Source organism: Larus michahellis, chromosome 4 (genome assembly GCF_964199755.1).
Source record: "Larus michahellis chromosome 4, bLarMic1.1, whole genome shotgun sequence".
Classification (NCBI taxonomy): Eukaryota; Metazoa; Chordata; class Aves; order Charadriiformes; family Laridae; genus Larus; species Larus michahellis.
In genome coordinates, this window is record NC_133899.1 from 11624924 (window position 1) to 11643088 (window position 18165).

The window sequence follows — 18165 nt, forward strand, 5'->3', positions numbered from 1 at the left end:
CCGGTTTACAAACTGTTCAATGTTTACAAAGTTTTAAATTGGAGTCAGTAACAAAGGAGCACAGATTCAGCAGCAGAGATGTGAATAAGCTTTACAGTTGCTGGACGTCTTGAGTGATACCAGTGAAGTTAGCCTAGCATTTTGCAGAATGATTAATAGCCTGTGCTTGTGGGGATTTTACTAATTTTTGGTGAAGTTACTCAAGTAATTTAGAATAGGAATATTGTTTACCAGCCCTGGGAATATTACATCGCTGGGCCATGTTCGCATGTGCCTTGGAAGGCTTAGAAGGGGATGGGGAGAGGAATGGAAAGAACCACATCCTCCTCTAGATCACAAATCATGCCTGTTTGTACCTGAAAGACCATAAATTTATCTGTTTGCAGAGTACTGGCATGTCGCCTGGGAACTTCCATTAAAAGATGTGGTTCTACTGCACTGCAGCTCTCGGTGTCAAAGGTGGCATCTTTAGCATGCAAAGGAAAGCTTTAAGGTCACGTCTGTGGTAAAAGAAAAATCCCTGATGAACCTGGCAGCAGTTTCAGCATCGCCTTCCCGTGGGGCTGCTGGGGCATTTTCTCCAGTGAGGTTGCAGCGTGCTCTGGCTCCCAGCTTTTATGTTACTCCATTCTGTCTTGTTGCACAAGCCTTGCTCTAGGATGAATGCATGAACTCGTATTTTGGTGATGTGAAGCAATCTAGCCCTGACCTTGCCGCGGTCCCTTACGCACACAGGTAAAGCATCCTCTGAAGCTGGGGAGAGTTGGTCTCTAAATGCTGATGGCAGGACAGGTCGTGTCCTTTAGGTCGCTGGCAGGCAAGACTTGCCCGTGTGCCATCACTCCCAGACCTTCCTACCACCCTCCCACCTGACAAGGAGGAGACTCGGACCCTGGGCTCCCACGTACAGCTTTGTGCTGTGACCGGGCTCTGCAAATTCACGAAAATGAGTCCCCCCAGCACAACTAACGGGCGCAGCCGTGAAATACAACCTTTTCTTAAGAACCCATTCCTGGCCCTGCCTCCTGCTGCCCCATGCCAAAATACTGAACTAACCCCATTTCCAATTGTTTTGCTCAACATATGGGTCCCAGATAGGGAGAAATAGCCAAAAGAAGGCAAATTTAACTCAATGTGGGCAAGTCCCTACTGCACTGGGTGTGGGTACGTACTGGTGAGCTCTACAACGGGGAAAGGACAGAAAGCCAGGAGAGGAGCAAAGCTGAGCTGGGAGGGAGGGGCAGAGGAAGATTTTGTGTGCGCCTGGGAAGGAAACAATGGGACAAGGGGAAGGAATTAAAAGAACCACATCCTTGTCTGCATCACAGCCCTGCCGTTTAAGTTATTCCCTCATGCTGGACCAACCCTTAGTGCCCTACTTCTAACATTGCTCCCCTGTGACTGCTGTGGTGAAGCTCCATCCCATTAGATGTGTCCCAGCCAGGGAGCATCAGGGCACCAATGCTCTTAGCGTGTTAGATCAAGCCTCCCTCCTTCATTCTGATGACATTTTGATGTGTCCCCCACCCTTGCTGGCCTGTCCCAAGCCCCTACAATTAAGCTCCAGCCCCACAGCTCTGCTGAACATAAGCCGAAAGATGTTCCCCCTTTCCTTCCACCTCCGACCCCACAGCCACACCAGCCCTGCCCCGGGCAGACTGGCTCTCTCCAAAGTCCCCCCGCAAGCCTTCAGTGGGGAGGTCCTGCCCACACCCAACCTCCCTGCAAGGCCTCTTGGGGAAGAGCTACACAAGGAAAGGACAAAGGCAAGATAGTCTTTCCTTGCACCCTCTTGCACTTAAGTCCTCTCCTCTCATCTCTGCTTCCGCTAAGTTTCTCAAGCTCATCGTCTTGTTTGCGAACTGCGGCATGTCTCATTAATGACGATATTGGTGCTTTTCCATTATTGCTATATTCCATAATATTTGTACTAGTTCTAACATTCACCCTTGTAGAGTCTTTGTATGTTCAAAGCATTTGCAACTATTTATGGCTTATTTCTCCCAAAAGCAGTGCAAGGGAAGCGGGGATGTCAGCACTAGCAGCCCCGCTTAGCAGATGGACCAGTCAATACAGAGAGGATAAAAGCCAGCAGCAGCAGCATTGGCATTTGAGCATCCACCGTGAAGTCTTTTGGTCTGGACAACCCAGAAGCAGGTCTCCTCGGCACACTGTTCCCTTCAGGTAAAAAAAAATGTCTGCAAGCACCCTTGCAGTGGGCCACCTTAAGAGCTCTCAGCCACGTACAATGAGCAAAAATGGTTTAAAAAAAGCATGTATGTTTATATGTACACATACATATATGTATATACATATGCATGCATATTTATGTATATATGCACATGCATATATGGATATATATGCCTATATATGGGTACACATACATATATACCCACGCAATGTATCATTTATATCTAAGGTAGAACCGCAAATATGTAATAACATAATGTATATTATACTGTAGATATGATATATAATGTACGTTATATATTATAATATATACACATCTCTATGAGATATAATCAGGTTTCATTTTGCTTCAATAAGCCTTTGACTATGGTCAAGGTATCTATCTGAAGACTTGAGGTTCCCCGTTTGGACAGTGAACTATAAGTGTCCAACTTCCCTGTCTCCAGAGAGCAGAGGAGCTTCATCCCTTCCTCGTACCGCCTGTGAGAGCGCTGGGTTGACATTCAGCAGGAGAAGCCTAAAACAACCTGACCACCACCATCCTCAGCTCTCTCCGGCTCTGAGGTGACAGCATAATAACCAGCATTGCTACCTGGAGAGCTGCTGTCGCTGAGAACAGGGCGAGTACGAGGGGAGAGGTTACACACTTGGAAGCATACAGAGTCCTTCAGGATTTATTTGTTCACTCCAGAGAGAAAGTGAGTCATGAGAAACCTTAAGGTGGAGCACTCAAAACAAGGAGTGTATAAATGATTAGCAAGGGAAGGTCAGCACTAGTCCTTCAAGTCTGAGCATGTCCCGTTGTCGATGGTACATAAATAATACCAGTTGGATGCCTGTGGTTGCAGGAGAACAGCTATCACACTTCTAGTCTCTGACACGTCTCTGACTCATACAATATCATCAATGAGGATGATCTCAGTTTTCTTCAAAAAAGGTGGTTAAGGTTACAGGAGCAAACCGGTAAAAAATGGAACTCAATCAACAGACCCACTTTCAAGTCAAAGCTGCACGCTTGACAAAAGATGAGCTTTTCTTTTTAAAAACAGACCAAAATGCCTTTACTGGATGGAGAGCCAAATGCAGGGATGGGAGATGGACCTGAATTCCACTTGCACTCGTGCAGCAATGCAATTAATCATCTTGTCAGATAAAATCCCATTGCAGAATCTTCATTAGCACACTGATGCAAATGAAAGAAAGTACACTGCCTGTTTTCTTCAGATCACGGGTTGAGCTTAGAGCATCTGCGGGTAGGAAAAAAATCAGTTGACTTCTTTAGTGAGCAGGAATGACTAGTGATTCACTTGGAGGTATCTGACAAGGCCATTGAGATTTATTTTTTTTCTAAGATAAAGTCTCCTATGCTACTGATTTAAAGAAAATATTCCATGGATAACACACCGAAGTATGCTAACTACGTTATCCTTAAATCCTCTAATACCTGTGGCGTTGCATGATGTAGTGTCTAACTACGGAATGCAGCTGCCCAAAGGCTGTAGGTCCTGGCATTTGCAGCAATATCAACTGTATCAGCTATGGGAGAGTCCAGGCCACCGTTGTAGTTTATTATCCAGCTGCAAGTGCTCTTAGACACCTCTGACACCACGTCTCTTGCAGAGAGTAGAGGTGCTCTCTGAGTACCTTCTGCACTGGTACTAAGCTTCTCTTCAGATACTGTCCGGTAAATTTCCTATCATGGAAAGTTGGACAGGTGAGCTGTACCATGGAGATGGGGCAAATCCTGAATGCTGCAGAGCAACAGAAGCTTCTGGGGAGAGCGAAAGTATACAATCACATACCTTTATCTGGTCTTATGCTAAAATGTATGTAAGTCATTTCACAGACAGCTGCATCAGAAAGGACAAGCTGCACAGCATTGAGTGAAAGAGCAATTTTTTCAGCGTATTTCTATTTACAAATTCAAGAGCACAATCCTAGCACAACGCAGCAGTTAGAAGGAATGCCAGAAAAAGCTACATATATACTACCTCAGACAACATAGTCATCAGTCTGCCTTTTCTCAGGGAGCTTCTCTTGTGTGTTTTTCTTTCACCTACAGTCCGTCTCTACACTTTGATCTCTCCACCCAAGCAGACACCTGGCTGAAAGACAAGGAGCCAAGAGACCACAGAGATGCAAAGCCAAGGCTGAGTGTTGGCAGGGAGCTGTGGGGCTGAGGTGGATGGGGCACCCTGGCTGCCGGATAGAGGTGACCAGCTACAACAGGGGTACAGAACAGGAGCATGAAAGCGCTTGTGGTTCCACAGCTCCTGTCCCAGATGGAATAGGGCAGGTGACAACTGGGTGATGCCACTACAAAACCTGAATGTTGACAGGTGCTGTCCCTGCCCCTCCTTGCTCTCAGTTGGTGGGTGGCAGGAATGGTGACGCTCATGCCCTCTGACTCCGGAGGCAAGAAGGATGTAGTTCCCAGGTGTTTGGGTAAGGATCCTATTGGGGACCGTTGTCATACGTGCACACTTTCCACTCGCAGTGCCATCTGACTTACCAGTGCTTCCTTTGACAGCCACCACTTTCTGTCCGTGACAATTCTCAGCTCCGCCAGTGACACAACAGTGCCGTCAGAGCGCGCTTCGCTGGTGATTTACAGAATTGTGGAATTAAAATCCAATTTTGAATTTTAACAAGGTTTTACACTGTGCAGAACTGTAGAAAGTTCAATGAAATAATCTAGCAATTTTACCCATCTACGTACTTCTATAGCTATATGCCTTGTCTTAATGTAATGTTATTTTTGAATGTGGTCCCTGCATCCCTTTGACTTGAGAACCTTAAAACATTTTACAAACAAACCTTATCTGTGGAGTAGTGAATCCTTACTCTGAACCACTCTTGCCCCTCAGGATAGCTGAGATGCAGGGGAGGAATATCTTTTTCTGCACAGTAGTTATATTTTTCAGGACCCAAAAAAACCTGACACTGAACTGGCCAAGAAAGAGACGGGTCTCTTCCTTTGGTAACTGGATGTCAACTTCCCGCCTGTCAGACAACTTTAATTAACACTTGACCTTGTCTGGTTTGCAGATTTATTTATCTTTTTGCTTTCTGATCAACAAAAATAATAGAAAAGATCTTTGAAAAATAATAGAAAAGATATCTGAAAAATGCATTGTACAAACAACAATGGGTGAAATCGGGAGAGAGAATTTGCTTTGTTTGCATATGTGGGGAGTGGCAGAAGCAAGCAGCACCACTGAACGGCTGCAAGACCATCTTCGAGTTATAAGATCCTTTTCTAAGCAATCTCAAGAAATGTTAACGCTGAGTTCGCCTCATCCTTCTCTACCTTCCGCCATCACATAGGTATTCCCTTGTGCAGCAATAGTTAGGGAAAGGAGCCAGCCCAGAATTGCCTTGTTTAGATAGCTGAACTTCTGAAAAGTGTAAAACCCAACCTGATGTGTAAGTGCTGTCTGTGGACTAGGCCCGCGTACATACATTTTGCCTAGGAGAGTATTTTTCTTGTGCATTTCTACAGGCACAGAGAGGGACGAGATCATGGGTGTGCAGTTTACTCATGCAGAAATAAAGTAATGAAATGCAGTCTCTTGCCTGTTTTCTTCTTTGGGAGGTGCTACAGAGGGCTGCCGTTTGCAAAGCAATTGTCAGTGAAATCGTGTCTGCATCCTTTTGTGTGAAACAAAAGGAGACAAGACACAATACTGGTTACAAACTAATCAGAGGTTTGGCAGCTGCTTTAGATCACAGAAAAATGTCTTGATCCACATACATTTAAATGAATAACTAACTCGCTTAACTACTTAAGCAGTGCTATCATTCTTTGTGAATGTGATCCTCGTGCTTATGCAAAGTGTATGAACGCTTTTGTGCAGAGCAGACCAGCGCGTTAGAGAGAAGACTGGTGACTCACAGTTCCTTGCAATGAACTACACTGAAAAAGGATGTTTAAACCTGTAAGCTCAGCATTACTCTGCCTTCATCACAGCGGCACATCGCTGGGACACGGCTGGCTGGGAGCAGAAACTACTTCTCAGAGAAATTCATAACAAACCCCATATACTTATTCCTTTTAAAAGACAGGAGGAATAGCCCCCAAGGCTGACCAAGCTATTTTCTTCTGTCCCCTTTGTTATTTTCTAGTATCTCTGGGCCTGAGTCAAAACCACAGCTGTCCACCCAAGCCTTCCCACTGACTGCTGTGGGGCTCGGATGGGGCTTGCTCGTTTTCAGGCTTTGGTGCTGACCTCAGTCTGCCATCTCATCCCCCAGGCTCCCAGGAAGAGAGAACAGCAGTCCCCGAACTATGTGAGGGAAGAATTCAGGTTAAAGCTGCCTGGGACAGGCTTCGATATGTGTTTTGAGATAACTGGTAGTGAGGTATGGCTTCAAAATCCAAATAAAGGAGCCATGTCTTGGCATGATATCCCAGCACGTGTTTGAAGAGCACCATACACCATAAAACTGGAGGGTCTGGGCAGTGCCACTGATTTAATAATAAAAATAGAACTGCGGCTGAATTTGAAATTTGACCATATTTCTTGTTCTCTCAACTTTACTAATATACATTACTGCTCCATTTTTTTTCTGGGAAAATAGGAATTAAGGACAAACCTTGAAGGTTTAGCCTTCTGCCTGCACCCGTAGCGTTTTAGGCAGCTGTCTGCCAGTGGCCCAAGGCACAAATCTTCTGCCCTCCAGAGCAGCACAGAAGGCATCACAGCCATCCCCAGCCTTGCTAGCAGAGCCTCAGCAAGCTGTTGGCACACATGTGGGTCCTGGCCCAGGACACGTCCTCTGAACCCTGCTCCTTGCAGACCAGCAGCCTTCTATTCTCCCGTCATCTGTGTTCCCTCCTGATCTGTATTAAAAATGTGAAGCACAAGGAAGAAAAAGTTAATGAGCGGTCCATTTATCCAGTAAGACCTCGCATACGAGATGGAATAGCACATGGCACCCAAGACAACATCAAAACATAGCTCTGCTTAAACACAGTGGGCTTTGCCTAAAGAAGTAAAACCAGGAACTAGTAAAAATTAGAGGAATAAGGTACAGTTAAATAACCACAATAAACAGCTACTATGCAGTAGTCCAGAGGTTTCCATAAACCCATGAACTTTGAGGCTGCTGGGAACATCCAGCCCTATCTTCTCAGGTGAGAGAGCAGGGGGAAAGGAGGAGTACTCCTCAATTCATCCCTTCCTTCACACCTGGGGAGGAAATGTCTTCTGCTGACGACAAACCGCAGCAAACACAAGCAGCCACCCCTCTGCCACAACCCACAAACCTGCACTCATGAAGTAGGGTGCACCCACCACAGAACACTCCCAGACTTCTGCGTTTTAGGAGGATTGAGCACCCGCTTTGGGGACATGCTCTGCCTTTGGGATTTCTCTGCTGTTCCTCAAGGGCTGTGGCTGCTTCAGGGAAAGAGGGGAATTTCAAAAAAATCACACTTTTAGACTAGTGCGTTACTATGGGTGACAATTTTCATCATCCTTTTTAAAGGGGTGCTTCAGTGACCCTTTGGGGATTTGAGTGTATTTTATTTTTGCTGTTTGGACGAGACAGGCTACAATCATGGATTTGAAAAATAAAGTTTGTTAATACCCCACTGGCTTTAAAAGAGAAGGTTTGGCATCCTCATCTTCCCTTTGGGATTTTGATTTCTCAGATCTGAACCCCATGGAGCAGGGCAGACATCACTTGGCAGTAATGCAAAGTGTGGCATGGCAGCATTTTTGTTCACACAAATCCTCGCACACATAGAATTTTGCTGAAATGCAGGTAAATGTTTAATGACATTGTAGCTGGATAAACTAAGACTCTGAGAAATAAAGTCACTTGAAAGCGTGGCTCCATGAGTGAGAAACTGGCATCGACATCCTATTGCCATAAGCGGACCCGCGTCTTGCTGCAGGCCAGGAGTATGAACCCTGAGGGCTCAGCTCCTTCTTGCAACAGAGGGATGAATGTACGGGATGAGTTTTCAGTTTATAGAGCAATAAGCCTTTTGCCAATCAACCCCAAAATATACCTAACCACTGATTCCTCACCCCTGCATATTGATGACTAGCCTGCTGTGTTTCTTAGCCTCATCACGTTCCTGTTTTCACTGTTTTCTGTTTAATTTAGGAAACTCAGATATGCTAAACAATGATATGGATCTCAGTATCATTTTGTGCTACAATGCTTCAGTGCCACTTAATTCTGTGACGAGAAATAATGCATTGACTGCAATGTATATTGCTTGTGTTCTTCTTCACTGCAACAATGAGTCATTATTCAGAGTATGTTTATGTAATATCATAAATACCAATCTCTGGTATTTATGCAGCATAGTATTTACTTGGGCAAGTTGCCACATGAACTAAAGAAGTAAACAAAGAGCCATTCTTTGGAGGGTTAAAAAAGTCTTAAAATGAATCCAATTTTCCTTCATAAGGCACTCCTTGTTATTTTACCTAAAGTGGCTCTTTAAGATATACGGTATGATAAAACACACAATTCCTGGGAGACGCAATTATGGTTCCTAGGAGACTGGTGAATAAACAATCAGGAATAGAGTGTTTGTTTTCCCTAGGTTTTTCTGAACTATTAATGGAAGGCATTAAAAAAAATGGGGAGGAATCTGTTGGGTTGATAAATGGTAAGAAAAGTTGAGGAGCGCACTTCACTGAACACACAGGGTTTCTGCCTAAAAGCAGTACTATTTTATTGGATTGCAAATAATCCTATTTTGCAAATGCATTTGCGGTGAGTATAAATACCACAGTGGACTCTTTGTTTGTTATATTTGCTGTACTGTGTACATCAATGGCACAACGTGTGTTCGAAAGTAAAGAGCTTGCCTTGTCTCACATTACCTTTAAGCGTTAACACAACCAACTTCCTTCGAATCAAGGTGACAAAATCTGCCGCGTTGTATGAAATGTTCAGTCTGACACAAATTCCTCAGGAACGGCGGGGGGGCCCTGTCCGGAGGATCGCTGAGCCACTGCAAACCCTCTTCTAGCAAATCAGGGACGCTGCAGTCAACCCTACACGTGTGGCCACTGAAAACCTGGAAGACAGATAAAGCTAAGATGAACCAACAGCGGAAGAAAAGCTTTTGCAACCTGCGTATATCAGAATGCAACCGAGTCGGGGGCAGTGCTTAACAGAGTCATTCAGGTGATCCATCACCTAAAACCAGAGCATCCCAAAGCCACTGGCCACCTCTCTACATCAGCTACCTCTTCTATAAATCAGATGGACGAAACCAAGTTATTCATTCTATTCGATGGTGCGAATCTTCGACTTGCTCTCATCAGTAATATTTAAGCAAATTATGGACTTTGTAGGACCCTCGCAGAAGCACAGCTTCACACAGCAGGGCCTGGGCATGCACCAGCACCTGCCGCTGCAGGTTTTTAACCTCATTAATATAACGATCAGGTCTTATTAGTTTAGCAGAAACAAACGTAGACCTCACATTCCTCCTGTGGCAAGTAGGTGTCAGAGCAATAGATCGCACTGCTGTAGTTAATATGCGTTTGTGATCTAGTCATTTCCTTTAAAAAAAAAAGACAGGACAGCAAAAGTCATGATAAAGTCTATTTTGTATCAGATCTGAAGCAAATGCTGATGCTATTCCAGGCAGAAAAGCACACAGCTCGTGAGTTATTGCCTAAGTGATGGGAGATATTTTGTCTTTTTCTACCCTGCACATACAGATTTACAAAAATGCCTACAAGAAAAATATATGCACAGGATGAATCTGGTCAAGCTCGTACTTGTTCTTGTCTTAAGGATTTATTAGAGAAGTGAATAAACATGCTTGTTGTGGTAATTAACCCCATGTAAATCGCAAATCCTGCCTTCATAGGGTTTGTTTGTGCTGCTGTCATTAAGGGCCATTCAGTGTTTCTAAACTGGAGACAGGCCCGAGGTTAAACCTCAGCAAACGAAGGGGAAGACGCACAAAATGGGGGGACAAGGGGGCCCTGGCAGGGGAACTCCATCGGCAAGCCGGCCCCTTGCCAATGGTTCGCTTCCTTCGGAATCCAGGGAAAGGAAAGACAGCAGCAATAAAACCCACCGAATCCTACAATCTTCGGGCAGTCCCAGCTTGGTAACTACATTTCTCCAATCTAAAAGGACAGATTTACTTCCAACCTCTCTGCTCCCAGGCTCTGGCGGTGTGATGCCTGTTTCCCATGCCCCAGCGAAGCAGGGTCTGGCCAGCCCTGGTGTGCGCGGTGAGCGCCAGGTACGGCCACCCCACGCCGCAGGCTGCGAGGAGCAATCTGCTCGAGCCATGCTGGGTCAGCTGCTCCTCGGCCTCTGGATGGTCCCTTCCCCAGGCTACTGAAACCTGTGGGAATCTTTTCGCTGATTTCCATGGGCATTGGATCAGATTTAACGTCCCCAGACCAGGTGCCAAACAGGTGTATGGCGCCAGCGCTAGTTCAGCTCTCAGGAATGGCCCCATATCTTCTCCTTTGGTCTGTAGGGCCCATCATGCCCTGTTTTGTCTAGTAGTGAACACCATTAGTAATGGAAGTCTATGTCTAATAGGAAATGCCTTCTCTCCTGTAACAAAGCCCTCAAATTAATTACCAGCAGTATGATGCCTTGGAAGGAAATCTGAATTGAGGCTATAACTCTGCCCGAGTGGATATTTCGGTAACTTGCTAGACCTCCTGCTGCCATCTGCTACGTACAACATGCAAATGATTAAGGTTAAGTAATAGCAATAAGGAACGAGATAGTTTCTATGCGCACACCTGATCACTTTGGTAAGGAGTGGTCCATCGAAGATGCCTTTCAGTTCAGGACACTTCTTGCTAGAAGAAGCCTGATCAGTGAATAGTCTGCAGCACGCTGGAGAACCAAAAATACACGCTCTTCATAGGTCAATACTGCTTGTGAGACAACTACACTTTTCCTCTCGTGCTATGAACCCATCTTGTCTTCCGGCTACACTGACGAGAAAATGATCGCCCAACAAAGATGGCACAACACAGCAAAATTGAAAACACATTTAGCAATTTGCATACCTTGCATGCCATAGAACACCCCCAAATCCTGGTGGAAATGTGCATAATGTGCCAGACATCTTGAACCCAGGAACTCCCCTCCCCATAATCCCTTGGGACCAAAAAGTTTCTGATTGTACTCCAGCTTCCCCATAAAAGCTTCATTGTTACTGCAGCCCAGCCTTTACCAGGAGTCATGGCATCGGGCCACAGCCTCCAGGGACACTCTCAAGCTGCACAAAACAAGTTTTTCCAAACAGTTTAAGCATTTCCCAGCCCAGACTCTCACATTCTAGTTGTTTGTGCAGGGACAGTAACCCACCAAGCCCTGCCTAAAATACTGGTTGTTTAAACTCCACAGAGACATTTTTTACTAACATTCCTTACTGCCGTAACCTCTTGACCATTTAAAACTACTATTAACGGGCAGAGTCCATAGGCCTAATGTCAAGGAGTCATCCCTGTTGCAAAAAAGCAGCAATGGGACAATAGATAGATAATTGTTGCTTCCTTTGGACCGCTGCTTCAGCTAGAGATCCTGAGTGCAATGGGCTGTGCAGCAGCCCACGAGATACATGCAGCATCAGCTCAACAGCTCTTACCTGCCATAGTATTTTGGGATGGAAACAGGGAAGTTTGCTCCAGTTGAGCAGGTTGGGTGGCAGTGGAGGAGCTGACGGGGTTGGGTGGCAGTGGAGGAGCTGTATCCCTCGGAGGAGCCTGGACCAGCCCAGGGCAGCAGCACTGGGTGCCAGCTCAGCGCTCAGCTCCCTTGCTGCCCGGAGCACCTGCAGGGGCAGGATGCCATGCTCAAATTTTGCAGGGGATGTGTCCAAGTTCCCCCGCAGAGATTTCACCCTCTTTTCTAATCAGGCAGCACCACAGTGGGAAGAGGCCATTGCAAAATTGCTTATTGTACTTAAATTTCCACCCCGTGAGTTAGGGGGGATCCTGGTGTTGGTGTCAGGGACACAGACAGGCTGGGTGCAGGGAGCTGATGGCAGCAGGTAGAAGCTGGGGATGAGGACTGTCACTGGGACACCCTGCTGCTGCCATGACGGTCTCTGAAGGTGTTTGTCTTGCTCACTGCTCATTTGCAAGGGGACACCGCAATCAGAAGCCCCACGACAGTGGCACAGGCTCCCCCAGCCCCACCATAAAAAGCAAGCGTCTCTTTCTCTCCAGAGGTTTCTGCCAGCCTCTGCAACACGCTCTACACCAACACTGACGCACCATGACCTCCCTGCTCGCAGCAAAGGGCTGTCAGCCTGAAACGCGCTGCCTTTGGGGATTTGCCGAGCGTGGCTGCTTTCTGCAGAGCCAGTGCCTGCCCTCTGTCCTGGCAGCCACGGGGCTGCGCCTTCCTTCCTGTCAGGGCATCGCTTACACCAGAGAGACCCCACAATATCCCACACCTTCCCCTCCACTCTAGTCCTAATCAAGGTAATCATGGCACTCACTTGCTAAATTAGCACTAATTAATGAAACGCTAATGAAAAAAGGGCTGACTAATTCACGGCTTCTGTATGTAATGGACTTTTCTCTCAGGACTTTGGAGGCACTGGCATCTCTGCCCGGTGCTGAGAAGGTTGAAGCCATTCAAAGTCACAAGCACAGGTCACAGGGACACTCCAGCCACGCTGCCTCAGCTTCCCCAAGCACCTCATGGGGGAAAAATAACACCGCTTTGAGTCACCACTTAGCGCCATGGAGTGTTTGGGGCTTTTTAATACGGGACCCTTCAGAAGGCGGCTTTTAGATGGCTTGTTCTGCAAAGATGATAAAACAAACAGAATCGGAGCTAGAGAGGAATTTCTGGAGTGCTCGGCACCAGCCCCGGCCTCTGCTGGGAGTCCAGGCAGCCCCTTCATGAGCCGCAGCAGGCTGGTGAGTGCCAAGTGGGCATAGCCCTTTTGCAGGTGTCTAAATACACACTGGTATTTGAGGAAATAAAAGGCTTTAAAATGTGCTCATGAGTTCAGTCAGGGGTGCTGTGTTCAAATGGCCTCAGTCCATCCAACCTTTACCTCCCCGGACCTCGGGGGCCTTTGGGCAGGGCTGTAGACGCTGTGACGAGCTGCCCTCCTCGCACGCTGCCAAGCTCTTGGCTGTGTGGCAGTGTCCCCTCCAACCCGGCAGCTGCAGAGAGCAGGCATGCAACACAGCATCATCTCATACCTTGGTAAGGCCCTTTGGCTCAGTTTGGTCTAATTTGCTAACACACGCACCATAATTACAGGGCTTGTGTTTAGGCATATCTCAAGAGTTCCTTGTAGATGTCATAGTAACTCACCCAGAGCCCATCAGGGAAAGCCAGCCCTAAACTGTCCAGGGCCAGGCACAGAGCGCTTTCTGCAGATGGGAGGAGCCACAAAAGCCTTTGGAAATCCAGTGCAGATCAAACCTGACGTCTGGCAAGATTCCGCTTCTGCCCCTCGTGCTGTCTGTTTGCAGCTGCGCTGGTGAGTGCTGGTGGGGCGGAGAGAGGCCAGCGAGCTCCCTTGCCAGGGTGCCCACTGCCACTCCGGCTCTCAGCCCCTCATCATCACCTGGCCCCGCTAGGGACACCCTGGCAAGCCTGAAGGCGCCCACCTGGAAAGGAGAGACTCAGCTACTGGGACAAGGCTTCTTACCAGCACAGCTCGGTTGCCAGAGGTGCGCTGCCTTTCTCTTTCCTGACCACTGTAGCCATGGCCGCAAAAATTTAAATGGAGACCAAGCCCAAGCGTGGGAGTTGATCCTTTGCCTGGTGTGTGCCTAATGGCAACATCTTGTATTGTCTAATAAGCTCTATCTTGCATCTCTCATCACAGACTGAGCCTCGTAAAAGCTTATTGGATCTGGCACAAGCCCTTGGCCCCTGTGTCCCGCGCAGCCCCAGGGAGAGGGCAGCCTGTCCCGGCTGTGCCCCCGGCGGGGGCTGGGGCTTTGCTCTTCCTTCGTGATGTTTGCCCAAGTTCTGCACCGAAACTATCCTTGTTGCAGACTCAGCGACACTCACTGCTTTTGAACACCGAGCAGAGCTGTTTCACATGCTTTGAGATGGCAGCAAACCAACAAAGAACAGCTGACACAATTAGCTGATGGAAAAATAAGTTCATGGCACTTTTTTTTTGTCCTATAAACCTATCTCACATTAATGCAAATATTCTATCAGAATTCCATTGAGCCCGTTCCCCAAAGGGAGCCACAGCTGATGGAGCAGTGCCGTGGAGCTCCAGTTACATGCTCAGGCTCCAAAGGTGAGCCAGGTCCTGTGCAAGGCCCCACGGGCTCTGCACGCTGGGGGACTGATGTGGAACTGTAATGGTTTCTCTTTGCAATACAGCTAATTCCTGGCCTTCAAGTGGGGCTGTTGCGTGGGGGCACGACGTGATGGTAACAGCTCTGCAGTGGTTACAGTCTTTGGGGAAATGGGAGGGTGGCAGGGTTACCAGGAAGGTTGGTGCCTCTTTCCTGATGCTTTTATAGAGTTTCTGACAATTGTTTAAGACATTTAATTTATAAATTTCTCAAGAGAGATTTTTACTTCCCAGAGGACTGAAACATTTTGAGCTCTTTACACTGAATTATTGGCTCCGGCTGAAGATGAAACCACGCAGCTGCCTGGACCATAATGTTTCCATGAGAGGATGGACATGGCTGTCAAGTGCGGGCCCTGTCGAGGCCCATCTCCACACACCCGACGAAAGACCACAGCCACAGCTCAGAGCTGGCAGGAGCCCTTCCACTGAAGTGCTGCAATTACAATTGCTCTCACTAAAGCTACACTTGGCCTTTTATCTGACCTCCTTTGATCTTTGCCACAACCTCTGGCAGGTCTTCAGTGCATTCAGTTCTTTATATTAAAGCAATCAATCCCACATGCAACCAATTAGGTTTAGACATAGTTTGGTGACCATAATATTGTACAGACGTTCTACCAAGTTTTCAACAAGAGAGGGTGGCTCCTACATGTCACTTTCTAGTGGGGAGCACGCTGACTGCAGTTCAGAAATATCCCAAGGAGAAAAACATATTCCAGAATTACTCTCCAAGCCCCAACGTCCCACTTGCAGACAACATGCTGGCTTTGTGTACATACAACAGGGAGCCAAACGCTGCTGCTCCTCCTCGTTGGGCACAGCATGCAGGGCAAGAATCTCACTAGACCTGTGTGACCAGGTTTGTCATCCAATAACCTAATCACCTGCCACTGTCATTGTCCGTGACACACACCAAATATGTTTCGCTTATCAGAAACAAAGAGGCGGCAGAACCCGTAAAGTCTTCTAGCTCCATCTGTTTTGTCCAGGCCTCTAAGGAGGGGTGGGAGGGTGGCCAGTACAGGTGGGCATTTGCCTTCACTGCGTTTGCACTGAATGTGGGGCAATGCCCATTGCGTCTCTCTCCCTTGCTGCTGTACTGACACAATGCAGTATGGCCAACGCTTATCGTATTATCTAGAGCTCCTCTTTGTGTAGTCTTCAGTTAGAGATACATCCTCCATCTGTTCATGGTGTCAAATAGCTCATACGTGGACACGGATGAAAAATGAAACTCCCTTCCATTCAGATAACCCTGAAGCAGCACAAGTCTTCCAAAATTCAGCAGAGGCATTGAAAGCACATCACCACTGTCTCTCTTGAGCTCTGGGACACAGGCTATTGACACTGCTATTTGCTAAAGCATCCTAGAGTCCGTTCACCATGGACTTTGCCCTGTTAGTGATGGAGAAGGAGCACATTTCCTCATGTGGGCCGTTTCCTTTCAATGGAAGGTGCCAGCGTTGATGTGGATTGCTGGTTTGTTTGCTTGCTCCCCTGCCAGGGAGAGCATTTCTTGTGTCAGGGGGTTTGGTGGCAGCAAGAGCAAATTCAAGCCAATTCTCTCACACCTTGAGAGCTCTTTTCAGAAAAAAGCGCTCTTTTCTAACTGCTCACGCCTTGCCAAGGAGAAAGAGACATCTGGGTGGATCTTCCAGGTCTTGCCGTAACACAAAGGTGCAATAAGAAGAAGACAAGCAGCAGCTTTATAACCCATGGCTCTGGCGCTAGACTATTTGTAGAGTTTTTGCGTTACAGCAAAAGGTCTTGATAGCATAGCAATAGGAACTCTAATGAACTTCAGATGGAAAATTATTTAATGGAGTAGCTTTCCTTCAAAAATGTCATTCTGTCACAATCAAAATGTTTTGTGAAACTATTATTTTTTGCCAACTTTTTTTTGAGGAAAAAAACACCAACAATTTTTCAAATAAAACATTTTAGATTTTTTTACTTTATATAATATATGCATTTTTAAAAGTCATAATGATCTAAACAAGCCAAAACTATTTATTTTTGTGGAATTTTCCTTTGTGGAGAATTTCAACATTTTGAGGTTTTGTTCTGAATTGGAATGAAAACAAATTTCAAAATCTCAAAATCGTCTGTGAAACACAATTTCCATTCTCTGGCCAGCTCAAGTTTCAGGCTAGAACATGTATAATAGCTCCCCTGCAGGGAAACCCTTTAGGAAAAATGTCTCTGAATGAATTTGCTGGTGCAAACATATAGTTTTGAAGGTTTGCCTATTTGTCCAAGCAGACATCTCACTGCTGAAAGGTCCTCCAAGTCACAAGAAGCCTCCGCAAGTTCCTAAAAGACTTATTTCTGAAAGGCATGGCTAACTTTGTATGGGCGATGGTGGTCCCTTCCTGGCTTTGATATTAGTCATCCACTTACCGTTGCCATAGACCAGAAAACTGATACCATAACTTTTTTCTTGTCCAGCTTCGGTTGGACTGCTTTTAATAGTTTAGACTTGAGATTAAAAACTTTATATTACATTTTCAAGGTAGGTGCTGTCTGTTCAGATTAAAATATTAAATATAATACAATTTATATTCTAGACTATTTCGATGGATTTAAATATTTACAGCCTTAGCAAATAATTCTGCCTCAAAAAAAAATTACCAATTACAAACAAGATGACTTGCAGCGTCAGGTGTAAAGAACAAAAACCTACCATAGGACAAACTGATTATTAGGGACGCTGATGGAGGCCTACTGTAAGTGCTGTTTTCAAGCGAGTTACTTTGGATTTACAGTGACATAAATGAGATCATAGGCCAATCTGTTCAGAGCAGATTTATATATCACAAAGGTATGACGAAGCCTAATACTGAAATGAATTAACATAGATTGCAAGTTAATCACACACTCTATAAAAAAAAAAAACAACCCGCATGCCATGGGGCTTTTTGCTGCCTTTTTCCAGCTGTGTTTTACTGGAGGGGGGTCGGTGCGTGCTGTGCTGAGGCACTGCGGAGAGTCTCCCTGCTCCTCCAGAAAGCAAAGGCTTTGTCTCAAGGTGAAAGCTGAACTAAACACAGACTCTGCAGGCAAAGTTTGTTTAGAACTCCCGACTCTGCTAGGTCAGTTATGCAGTAGCTTCACTAAACAAACAAGAAAAAAGCGGGTCAATGTCCAAATACTGGAGTGAAGCTTATTTAAGCTGCTTCAATAGTTGTCGGAGACATAAAGCTGTACGTGAAACAAACTGCCTCTGCAGTAAATACAAGTGCATGAAGCGCAGTGATCAAACTCGTGCCCAGGTATGACTCTGAGCTGTTCGTGTCTTTCACTAAGACACCTTTGACCAACCATCTCAGCACAACGCAGGAAGCTACTGAAAGCACTTTTGGCACTTGGTGCATTTGTTGCAGAATCAGCAACATAAATCTTTCAATCTACCGTCTTGAGTTGTTGCTATATTGTAAGGTGTGTGCGTTAAATCATCACAACAGGAATCACTCTCTGAAGGACTGGAAAGGGGAAAACAAACCAAAATTGCATGGTAAATCTATCAAGGAATGACACAGAGGAGCGCAGCCAGTTGAACCAGCACCATATGTGTCCCTTTCCCATGCCCCACTTCAGCAGGATATTTTCTGGAATCACCACCCTGTTGAGTTAGCTGTTTACCTTGTATATACAAGCCACCCCTTTAC

At 46.2% G+C, this 18165-nt stretch overlaps 1 long non-coding RNA gene across 3 annotated transcripts in view; it reads right to left on the reverse strand.

Moving 5' to 3' along the window:
- Positions 1–2400: 2400 nt before the first annotated feature.
- Positions 2401–18165, reverse strand: part of LOC141741861 (uncharacterized) — a 147704-nt gene continuing 131939 nt past the window's right edge. For 2 of the 3 annotated variants that reach the window (XR_012586508.1, XR_012586509.1), the window contains exons 3-7: positions 10941–11037; positions 9039–9235; positions 6787–7033; positions 4703–4790; positions 2401–3437 (exon numbers count right to left, since the gene is read on the reverse strand). This is a non-coding gene — a long non-coding RNA (uncharacterized LOC141741861). The remainder of the gene's footprint in view (positions 3438–4702; positions 4791–6786; positions 7034–9038; positions 9236–10940; positions 11038–18165) is intronic. The other variant, XR_012586510.1, reaches the window with a different exon arrangement.